The 12,194-nt window shown below is 45.7% G+C and overlaps 1 long non-coding RNA gene across 1 annotated transcript; it reads left to right on the plus strand.

The window, feature by feature from the left end:
- The first annotated feature begins 1,866 nt into the window (after positions 1-1,866).
- Positions 1,867-11,156, plus strand: LOC119962380. The gene is made up of 3 exons (XR_005459852.1): positions 1,867-2,031; positions 2,714-2,793; positions 11,081-11,156. It is a non-coding gene; the product is annotated as an uncharacterized LOC119962380 (long non-coding RNA).
- Positions 11,157-12,194: the final 1,038 nt, after the last annotated feature.

Genomic DNA, 12,194 nt, shown 5'->3' on the forward strand with positions numbered 1-12,194 from the left:
GAAGATCATGTACCATTCAAGAAGTTGAAGGCAAAAATAATAATGAAGTGACATTCTTGAGGGAGATTGCTGGATCAAAAGGGAACTATTGGAGTGCAGATATTATGGTCAACTGACATGAAACAAACTTAAAATTAGACACCGAATCAGGAGTTTCAATTCTGTCAGGGTGTTGTGACCAAAGGTAAGGGCTTCACACATAGCCAGACAGACAGGACACAACAAGCTTATTCTACTACTCCTGAATATGCACGGTAGCACAGTGGTTAGCACTGTTGCTTCACAGCGCCAGGGTCCCAGGTTCGATTCCCGGCTTGGGTCACTGTCTGTGCAGAGTCTACAATTCTCCTCATGTCTGTGTGAGTTTCCTCCAGGTGCACAAGTTTCCTCCCACAAGTCCCAGAAAACGTGCTGTTAGGTAATTTGGACATTCTGAATTCTCCCTCTGTGTACCCGAACAGGCGCTGGAATGTGGTGACCCGGGGCTTTTCATGTAACTTCATTGTCGTGTTAATGTAAGTCTACTTGGAACAGTAAAGATTATTGTTATATTATTATCACTATGCTCTCTCACTCTCCCTCATGGTCCTCCTCCCTGACCTGCTCCCAGGTTTATATCCTTTTTTAAAAAACTTAGAGTACCCAATTAATTTTTTCCAACTAATGGGCACATTAGCGTGGCCAATCCACCTACCCTGCACATCTTTGGGTTGTGAGGGTGAAACCCACGCAAACACGGGGAGAATGTGCAAACTCCACACGGACAGTGACCCAGAGCCGGGATCGAACCTGGGACCTCGGCGCCGTGAGGCAGCAGGGCTAACCCACTGTGCCACTATGCTGCCCCTCCCAGGTTTATATCCTGAGGGCGTTCCTCCAATTGGGAGGAAACTCTGCCCCCTAATCACGTGGGGAGTTTGTATTCCAAGGTGTAGGAGGGGAATCTAATACAATGTAGGTCCAAACCCCTTGGGGGGGTCGTAACACCCCTCACCCCAAATCAGGAGAAACACCTTTTGGCAGTGGATCCCTCAGTTGCTTGGGCAGTGGCCGGGAGTCCAGATGCTGCGTAGCCGGCCCGGAAGGCATGTAGCGCACCGGTGACCGTCGTTTTCACGAAGAGCGGTGAAGTTGGGGCTGTTCGGTCGACGAGACTGTCAATGTCGGTACATGGTCATCTGGTTGCCCACTGTCCATGTCAGATACAGCGTCACTGTCATCGTTGTTGCTGGAGGGACCTGTGGGTGTGGCAGTCATCTCAGCTCCCTGACTTCCGACAGCCGGCGTGCACAGTGAGAGGGCGTCTCACCTTGGCGGGGCCTCGGGGATTCCCTGAGGCGGCACAGGGGACGGCATCCGGATCCTGAATGGGTCTCTATACGTCACTTCAGTCCCCGGGTCCTGTCAACACATGTGGTCCAGGTGGTGGTGTGCTTCATTTCCCGGGCTCCAGACCGTGTCGGATCACTGGTCCTGTTGCGCAGGCAACCATGCTCCTGCCACCGCCTGTCTCGAAGATGCGTATATTTGTGCCCTGACGTGAGTCCGTCATTGAGCGGTCCTGGCGCTGACAGACCCGTGCCCCGGTGTGGGGGAGGAGGAGACTGGGGGCAGATGTCAGATGATGTAAATTCTGTATTTATTTGATTCAGAGACTTTGGGGGTATAAAGAGTTCATTTTAAATAACCTTAGATGTCTCCCTCATCAGCTATGAAAAAAACCCACAGGATAAAGAGTACACAAAGAGATGGTTCTATGTGGAGACTCATGCTCAGCCTGCATTGTACATAGTTAGTAGAATGTTCAGTATAATGTTACCAACAGCTTAGCCTCCAATGTAAGCCCTGATCATGAACAACTCTCTCTGGGACCCGATAATAATATATTTACCCGGATACTTAAAAAAAAACACACTTCCAATCTGCCATAAAATAGAACTCCTCAGTGCAGGAATCCGCACTCAGAACATTGAAGAGAATCAGAGGAGCGCAGAAGACACACGCCTTTTTTACAGCACCGGCTGCCATAAGGTAAGTTTAAACACCCAGTATGAATATGAGTGAATGGGCAAGTGGATGAATGAGTGAATGGTTGGGGTAGATAGCGGAGGTAGGTGGGTGAGATAAGAGGGTAAATGGGTTGGGTGGGTGAGATAAGTGGGTATGTGGTAGGGTGGGTAAGGTAAGTGAGCAAGTTGATAGAGTGGTGTGTGGGTGAGTTGGTAAAGTGGCAAGTGGGAAGGGTGGCAGGTGGATGAGGATTAGGATGGCAGATGAGTAAGCTGCTAGGATGGCAGGTGGTTGAGGTGGTACGGGGCAGGGGGGTGAGGTGTTAAGTGGATTAAGGTTGCAGGTGGGTACGGTGGATAGGTGGGTCAGGATGCAGTCAGGTTGGGTTCAGTTGGAGGCGGGGTAGTCGGGGGGGGGGGGGGGGGGCAGGGGCGGTCATTGAGGTAATCAAGGAGTGAGGCGAGTCAGGGGCTCAAGGGAGAGCCAGTGGGTGAATGGGTGGTCAGTTGTATAGTTACCCAGGAGTTACACTAGGATTTTTCTGTGTAACATTTCCTGGATAACTATGCAGATAGCATAGTTGCATAGTGGTATTGTCACTGGACTAGTAATTCAAGGGGACCAGGTTAATGTTACAGAGACTTGGATTCAAATTGTGCTGAATGTAAGAAATTGTCATAGTTTCTATTTATTTTTTTTGCAGTAATGTTATTAAAACCTGGCTTAAGATGCATACAGAGAATATGACTGCTTGTCCTGTGATTAAGGTGTCATAAAAACGAGGTAATCATTGATTTGCAGGTGATGTGTTCTTCTAATAGATCTTGAGACCCATTTACTTGTTTGCATATATCTATCTAATAAAATATTGTTTATGTCTGAAGGGCCCCTGGGATATATATAATTTATGAGGGGTATTGTGTTTGGTCCTGGATAGACAAGTCAAGGGACACCATGTAAGAAGAGACAAAATAATGCCTTATGCTTTGGGTACAGATTATGTCATAGAATTTACAGTGCAGAAGGAGGCCATTCGGCCCATCGAGTCAGCACCGGCTCTTGGAAAGAGCACCCTACCCAAGGTCAACACCTCCCCCTATCCCAATAACCCAGTAACCCCACCTAACACTAAGGGCAATTTATCATGGCCAATCCACCTAACCTGCACATCTTTGGACTGTGGGAGGAAACCGAAGCACCCAGAGGAAACCCACGCACACACGGGGAGGATGTGCAGATTCCACACAGACAGTGACCCAAGCCGGAATCGAACCTGGGACCCTGGAGCTGTGAAGCATTTGTGCTATCCACAATGCTGCCGTGCTGCCCATGTAGTTAATGGGAGGAGCCAGGTCTGTCTGGAAAGTGAGTTAGTCCTAGTGCTCTCATCTGAACATAGTTGTTTCAGTTTGGTCCTGAAAGGCGCTCTCTACAAATATTCTGCATAGAGAAAAGCAAGTAGAAACCTGGTTGTTAACTTTATTCAATGATAATCTTTATTGTCACAAGTAGGCTTACATCAACACTGCAATGAGGTTACTGTGAAAAGCCCCTAGTTGCCACATTCTGGCTCCTGTTCGGATACGCAGAGGGAGAATTCGGAATGTTCAATTCACCAACAGCACGTCTTTCATGAGGAAACCGGAACACCTGGAGGAAACCAATGCAGGCACATGGAGAACGTGCTGGTTCCGCACAGACAGTGACCCAAGCAGGAATCAAACCTGGGACACTTACGCTGTGAAGCCATGGTGCTAACCACTATGGTACAGTGCTGCCCATCATGAGTGGTAGTTGAAATGTACTGGTTTGCTTAATTGGAATGTAGAAGCAGGTTTACGAAATTAAGCATTTCTCTTTTATTTAAGAACTGTTGTAACTGTTAACTGTAAAGCTATTTCTTTGTTGCTAATGTTGTTAACTATATGCTTAAATTAAATTTTGTTTTCACATAAAAGATTCCTGGTGTCAATGTCATCACTCCTGTGGTGCAGTAACATTTCCTCGTAGTTTAACAAATTGCAAATAGTTGGGTTCTCATCCGGGATCCAGATGGCAGCTGGTGGAATTTTAATTGAATTAGTAAATCTGGAACAAAAAGCTAGTCTCTGTAATGGTGTCCATGAAAATATCTTTGATTGTGGTAAAAACCTATCTGTTTCACTGACATCCTTTAAGGAAGGATGTTTGCCTCATTATCTGGTCTGGCCAACATGCGACTCCCAACCTAATGTGGTTGACACTTAACTGCTATCCGAAATAGCCCAGCATGGCATTCAGTTCAAGGGCAATTAGGAATGGGCAACAAGTGTTGGTCCTGCCTGTGATGCCACATCCCATGAAGATTTGTATTTGAACTGTCCAAAGTATCTGACTCTAACTTAGAATGAGATACTTTCTACTAGGATCCTGGGGAGCAATGCCATTGCTAATTTGAAGTTCAAACTTTCTGGGCAATCCCCACAGAGTCAGTACATCAGAACATCTGCAGGTCCCAATGTGCATCTTGGGTTCTACGTCATACCCTTAAGTGTGGGCAGCACGGTAGCATATTGGTTAGCACTATGGCTTCACAGCACCAAGGTCCCAGGTTCAATTCCATGCTTGGGTCACTATATGTGTTGAGTCTGCATGTTCACCCGTGTCTGTGGGTTTCCTCCAGGTGCTACAGTTTCCTCCCAAATGTCCTGAAGGACGTGCTGTCAGGTAATTTGGACATTCTGAATTCTCCCTCTGTGTACCCGAACAGGCGCTGGAATGTGGCGACTCGGGGCTTTTCACAGTAAATTCATTGCAGTGTTAATGTAAACCTACTTGTGACAATAAAGATTATTATTATTCTGTCGCTTCCTACTGCAGTCTGATTACCTTTACCATTATTGCTACCATGCTCTTTGCCTTGTCCTCTCCCTTTAATTTATCACATCTTCCCTCAGTTTATACCTTGTTTGCTCAATTTAGTTTCACGCCAGTTCATATAGCATGTCATCCAACTCACTTTTTAAAAAAATAATTTAGAATAATCAATTTTTTTTTACAATTAAGGGGCAATTTAGTGTGGCCAATCGACCGAACCTGCACATCTTTGGGTTGTGGGGGTGAAACCTACGCAGACAAGGTGAGAATGTGGAAACTCCACACGGAGGGTGACCCGGGCCCAGGATCGAACCCGGGTCCTGAGCACCGTAGGCAGCAGTGCTAACCACTGAGCCAGTATGCCGCTCTTCCAACTCACTATTAACTTCTTCTGTGTGTGCACACTGCTCTTAATAGGACTGTCAATTACTGTGCCGCTCGATTCTCTGGTCCCCCAGCAATTTGATTCTCAGCGGTGACCGTTCAGGGGCTGGTTTAGCACATTGGGCTAAATAGCTAGCTTTTAAAGCAGACCAAGGCAGGCCAGCAACGCGGGTTCAATTCCCGTACCAGCCTCCCTGAACAGGCACCGGAATGTGGCGACTAGGGACTTTTCACAGTAACTTCATTGAAGCCTACTTGTGACAAAAAGCGATTTTCATTTCATTTCATTTTCGTTTCACTGGCAGAGAGATTCTCTGGAGTGTCAGAAACTTTTTCCCAGTGTGGAAGAGTCCATTACTAGGGGACATAGGTTTAAGGTGCGAGGGGCAAGGTTTTGAGGATATGTGCGCGGGACGTTTTTTTCACAGAGGATAGTGGGTGCCTGGAACAAGCTGCCGGAGGAGGTGGTGGAAGCAGGTATATAGAATTGACAGTGCAGAAGGAGGCCATTCGGCCCATCGAGTCTGCACCGGCTCTTGGAAAGAGCGCCGTACCCAAGCCCACACTACCACCCTACCCCTATAACCCAGTAACCCCACCCAACACTGAGGGCAATTTTGGACATTCAGGGACAATTTAGCATGGCCAATCCACCTAACCTGCACAACTTTGGACTGTGGGAGGAATCCAGAGCACCCGGAGGAAACCCACGCAGACACGGGGAGAAGGTGCAGACTCCACACAGACAGTGACCCAAGCCGGGAATCGAACCTGGGACTCTGGAGCTGTAAAACAGTTGTGCTAACCACTGTGATCCCGCGCCGCCCAGAAGGAAGTTTGGGGCGGCAGTTTCACTAATCTGGGGACATTGATAAACCTGTTCCTTATTTCTTCAAACTTTGCCTCTAATCGACTCTGGTGGGACTCGAACCCACAATCTTTGAAAGTCTGATCACGACAGCGACTAGTCCAACGCGTTATCCGTTGCGCCATGACAGTGACGTTTAAGGGGCTTCTTGACAAATACATGAATAGGATGGGAATAGAGGGGCAGCATGGTCGCTGCAGGCTTGGAGAGCCAAAGTGCTGTACTTTTCTTTGTTCTTTATTCTTTTGTTGGTTCTCTGATGATCCATCAAGCCCACGATGCAAAAGTTCCATTGTGTGGCTTAAGGGTGCCACCTGATGTCAGAATATTTGAACACCGGGAGATTGGGCGTAAGATGCATCTGAATATGACAATCCAGAATGTTTTAAAAGCTCCTTCACCATAAATTGGCTATTTACATAGCAATTAGTCACGTTCTTTGTAAGCCCCACCCCATCATTTCTCCAGCTCTGAAACAGGTCTGGTAGCATTAAGATGCAGTATAACAACAATTTGGATCATCCATTAATTCATTTGCTGGCAAAAGAAAGCATGAACTTTTGAACTGCGATAATACTGTTACGGGAAAACCAGTCTGAGTAACTAATGTTTTGTGACATTAAACAGTTAAACAATTCACGGTGAGCTCTATTAAGGTAAGCTTAATCAGAAAAATAAGGCAATTGTCTATTAGCTGTAAGGGTAGAGTCAGTAATTTTAGAAATCTGAACAAAAATTGGCATATCCTTTTTTAAAAAATGCTTTTATTGAGTTTTCACGTCTTATATTTAACAATTCATAAGTTACATTTTTTTAAATAAATAAATTTAGATTACCCAATTATTTTTTTCCCCAATTAAGGGCAAATTTAGCGTGGCCAATCCACCTAACCTGCACATCTTTGGGTTGTGGGGGTGAAACCCACACAGACACGGGGAGAATGTGCAAACTCCACATGGACAGTGACCCAGGGCCGGGATTCGAACCCGTGTCTTCAGCGCCGCAGTCCCAGTGCTAACCACTATGCCACAAGCCGCCCTTAAGTTACATATTGTATAATCACACTAAAAGGGAACATAAACAAAAAAGACAACAAACAGAAAACATATATTGACAGGCAATTGTCTTCCTTCCCTTTGTGACCATGGTCCCCCTTTAGTCAGCATATATCTATTATAATCCCCAGTGTGGCCAGAGCACGTATTTATAGGCGTCTACTTACAGTTTAATATGGGTTTAAGCTTGTCTTCGGACCTGTCTCCTGCGGCTTTATCCCTTGTCTCTCTTGTTTATTTGTGTGCCTTCACTCCATTCCCCCCTCCCCCTACCCTCCCCCTCTCCTTTTCCTCTTTGTCCCATGGGTCATTTGTGTCTCCTCCCTCCCCTCACCCCAATCCCCTCGCCTCAATCCCCTCCCTACCTCCCTCACCTCCCCAACTCCCTCCCCCTTACTCTACTGGTTGTTGGTTATGAACAGATTGATGCACTATCAATTACGACGAGACGAGACTAGTAGAATGTAATCGAGGCTTTATTACACAGAGATGTGTGGCCTCCTACAGCAGCTGACAAAATGGCTGCTGTACGGAGAGCCCAGACATTTATACATAGAATAGAATTTTTATAGAATTTACAGTGCAGAAGGAGGCCATTCGGCCCATCGATTCTGCACCGGCTCTTGGAATGAGCACCCTACCCAAGGTCAACACCTCCACCCTATCCCCATAACTCAGTAACCCCACCCAACACTAAGGGCAATTTTGGACACTAAGGGCAATTTATCATGGCCAATCCACCTAACCTGCACATCTTTGGACTGTGGGAGGAAACCGGAGCACCCGGAGGAAACCCACGTACACACGGGGAGGATGTGCAGACTCCGCACAGACAGTGACCCAAGCCGGAATCGAACCTGGGACCCTGGAGCTGTGAAGCCATTGTGCTATCCACAATGCTACCGTACTGCCAGCAGGCAGGGATCTACACCTGTACCTGTAGTACAGGGGCCTTACTGTAAAACCCATATATACAATATAATACAACAGTGGTAACTACCACACAGATCCTGCAACAAGTTGGTAAACGTCCTGTGAAATCCCGCTTCTGAACCCCAGATGACAAATTTTATTTTCTCCAGTTTGAGAAATTGGACCAGGTCAATCAGCCAATCTACAGCTTTGGGTGATGCTGCTGATCGCTAGCCGAGCAGTATTCTCCATTAGGCGATCAGGGAGGCAAAGGCTAGGGCGTCGGCCTCCCCATAAAGAGTTCTGACTAATCTAATACCCCGAAGACTGCCACCTTTGGGCACAGCTCCACCCTCATCCCCACAACCTTGGACATAGCATCAAAGAAGATTGTCCAGAACCTGACAAGTCTGGGACAGGACCAGAACATGTGGGTGTGGTTGACCAGGCCTCCCTGGCATCGTTTGCATTTGTCCTCCACCTCCAGGAAGAACCTGTTCATTCGGGTTTTGGTTAGGTGTGCTCTGTGCACCAGTTACAGCTGCATTAGGCTCAGCCCTGCACGTGTGAAGGTGAAGTTCGCCCTGTGCAATGCTTCGATCCAGAGTCACCCCCCCCCCCCCCATGCTAGTTGTTCCTCCCTTTTTTCCCTTGTCTCGTCCAGGGGGGAGTATACCTCTTCCAACAATCGCCCACAAAGGCCCCCACAGTTTCCCTTCCCTTGTTCACTCGTATCCAGCAGTTCCTCGATTAGCAAATGTCCTGATATCTAGGGTTGCGTCATTGTTTCTTTACGGAGGAAGTGTTTGACCTGTATGTGTCTTACTTAATTTACTTCTGGTAATTGAAACCTCTCTGTGAGTTCCTCCAGGGTCGCTACTCTGTTGTCTGTGTACATGTCCCTAACCGTCAGTGTCCCCCTCGCCCTATCTCCACATTTTAAAGGTGGCGTCCATTATTACGGGAGTAAACCTGTGGTTGTTATAGATGGGGGCCATGGTGGACATTTCGGTCAGGCAGAGGCGTTGTCGCATCTGGTACCACGTCCTGACTGTGGACACTACCACTGAGCTCCTCGAGTACTTGGTCCGGGGGGGGGGGGGGGGGGGGGGGAGCGGTTGCAAATAGAGCTCGGATGCAAGAACTCTCCTCCATTCTGCTCCCAGTTGACATATTCTTTCTGTTTACAACTGCTAACAGACTGTGGATTTATAGCAATTATAAGGTCCTTCTCCTGTTTTCTCACCTCGCATCTAGCAGGTTCATCACCTAGACATGGACTATCTGTTCAGTCAACTCCACAGATGCCCCCATGCTCTTTGCTCAGTAAGTCACACACTCTCCAGTTCCCTCTTACTCTAGCTCTGAATTGAAGTCTCTCTCAACTTTCTCCCATCTGCTAATTGTTCTTACTTGCCTACTTGTCCTTTCTAAACTCAAATAAGAGGCACACCTCCAACCCTCTTCACTCCATTCCCACCAAAATTCTAACCATCCCGCTTCCCTTCATAACCCCCATTCTAGTTTATATCTAAATGATCTCACTGCTTCCTCCCTTTCAAAACTGCCAGAAATCTCTTCTAAAAGGAATGTCTGTATTCCACAATAGACCTTGCTAACTACCATGGATCTTCTTTATTTCTGAGACCCACAAATGAATTATTACCTCCCAGGTCCGCATCATCTCTTCCACAACTTTCTGTCTGAATCCCTCCAATCCATGGCCTCATTTTTCCTCATCTCTGTGATCTCCTCCAGTCCTATAATCTCTCTCCCCAATAGCTGTGTTTGCCTAACTGTAGCGTTTTGTATATTTATATCCACTTCACATCACAACTGTCAACCATGTCTTCAGCTGCCAGCTCCCATTATCTGAAATACCCTTTTTAACTTCATGCTCTTCCTTAAAGCAAACTTTCTTGACCAAACTTTTCGATGTTCTCTGTGCTAATGTTCCTCATACCCCAGTAAAGTATATATTCCAGTTGAAGACAATACATAAATGCACGTGCAGTACATAATAAACATAATAAACAACAATATGGTAAATATGAGATATGTTACATATAACCAGCCTTGTTCCTTTTGTCAGCTTCTCTTCAACCTTAGTTCTCTGAACACCTGAGCTCACATTCCCGGCTAAGAATTCCTTGTTTTTCATCCTTAGTCCAAGAACTGTCTACTTACTGTCAGGGACTCAGGAGCACCTGCACTCCCTAGGCTCCAGCTCTTTCACTACTGTCCAGAATATCTTGTTCCTAGCTTTGATTCCAGGAGTGCTTGTGTTCCCACCTCCAACCTTAAGAATACCTGTAATCCCAACTTCAGACACAAGAATGTTTCTGCTTTACACAGACCCAGTCTTTGCTACTCCTAGTCGAGAAAATAAAAGGACACTGACACCGCTGCTTCTCGGTTTCAAGTCTGACCTTGCATCCCACTCCATCGCTGCTTTAAGTTTTACTTTGACCAATTGCTCCACTCCCAGGCTCATATTGCAGCTGCCATCCACCTCCCTGTCTCCTCCCCGTGCTTCATTCACTACTTAGCTGTACGTCCCTGATCTCCACCCTAAACTAAACTGAAAACAGAATGTACCAATTGATAAAAGTATTCCATCGTTCTCTTTAATTTGTCATATTAATTATATTTAGCATTTCATTAGCATGATTATAGTACTATATTTATTTTTTAAAACATATGATGTAATGAAATTATGCAATAACATAATATGCTGGAAATACTCAATTAGTCCATCAACATCCACATAGAGGATATATTTTTTAAATATAAATTTAGAGTGCCCAATTATTTTTTTTTCAATTAAGGGATAATTTAGTATGGCCAATCCAGCTACTCTGCATATCTTTGGGTTGTGAGGGCAAGACCCATGCAGACACAGGGAATTGAGAATATTTTAACATTTTGTGTGGAGCCCTCAATCAAAAATGACCAAGTGAAGCAGATATAACATATGCAAAAACTGTTATTACAGAGAGGCAGCAAATGCATTGGCAAAACTATTGTATGGAAACTGTAAAGAGCTGCAAAATGCAGGTGATGCATAAGAGGTCATCTCGAAATTCATCAAAAAGACAAACTGCATGCAGAATGGAAGAGGTGTGGTGAAACATGAATGAAGAAAAGGCGGAAGACAGCAAAGGTCCCAAGGTACGATTGTCAATATTCAAGGCACTGGGTTACCAAAGGAAAATGATACTGTTCCTACTGTTCCTAAAGGTTTCATTCTGGCTCTGGAGAGAAAACCGGTTTGCAGCTGCCCAGCTACACAGCTGGCGTCTTGACAGATGCTGCAGCACTGAGAGATATAAATGCTGCACACTTCTCTGACGGTGTCATACTGGGGGGGTGGGGAGGGGGACATTCAAAATGTGGGGGATCATATGGCGAGGATGCTATTTGAATAGATAAACATTTATTAAATATACTTAAATGAAGTTCCCACCCTTTCTGGGCAAGAACCTTATATCACCGGCGAGGGATGGGGAAAATTGGATCACACCGGCGAGAATCTTGTTTTCCAATTCGCAAGAGATTTTGCGATCACGTTGCGTTTGTGCTCATGACTAATGTGGGCACAAAATTGTCTTCTAGGTTTGCAGGAAAAATAGAAATGTTTCCGAAGCAGATTTAATTCAGAATTGCTAAATTTTTCGTTTTTGCAAAATTCACGATTTTTGTTTACGACCTTGGGTTATTTATTCAGAAACAATTATTGATTTCTACTATGTGCGCTGAAAATTTAACCATGGAACATGTTTTCACACTCAACTCCCCATTTGCACCTTTCTAAATTTTAGTTACATAAATGAATTAACAGTGAATTGGCCAAAAGACCATATTCTGCCTGGTAACAGGTGGTGATTGAATCCTGCCTGAGTGGGATGATTTCCAGAGACCAAAGGAAAGTAGAGTATGAATCCTGGACACTGAGAGGAACGGACCCTCTCTTTCTCTCTCTCTCTTTCTATCTATCTCTATCTCTCTCTCTTCCCTCTCTCCCGCACTCACTTGTGTTTTCTAAAGAAAAGCTGCTGTATTTCTGAAACTGCAGAGATCTGAATGAATGTACAATGAAAACCATTACA

The sequence above is a fragment of the Scyliorhinus canicula genome, chromosome 2 (assembly GCF_902713615.1).
Source record: "Scyliorhinus canicula chromosome 2, sScyCan1.1, whole genome shotgun sequence".
NCBI classification, from domain to species: Eukaryota; Metazoa; Chordata; class Chondrichthyes; order Carcharhiniformes; family Scyliorhinidae; genus Scyliorhinus; species Scyliorhinus canicula.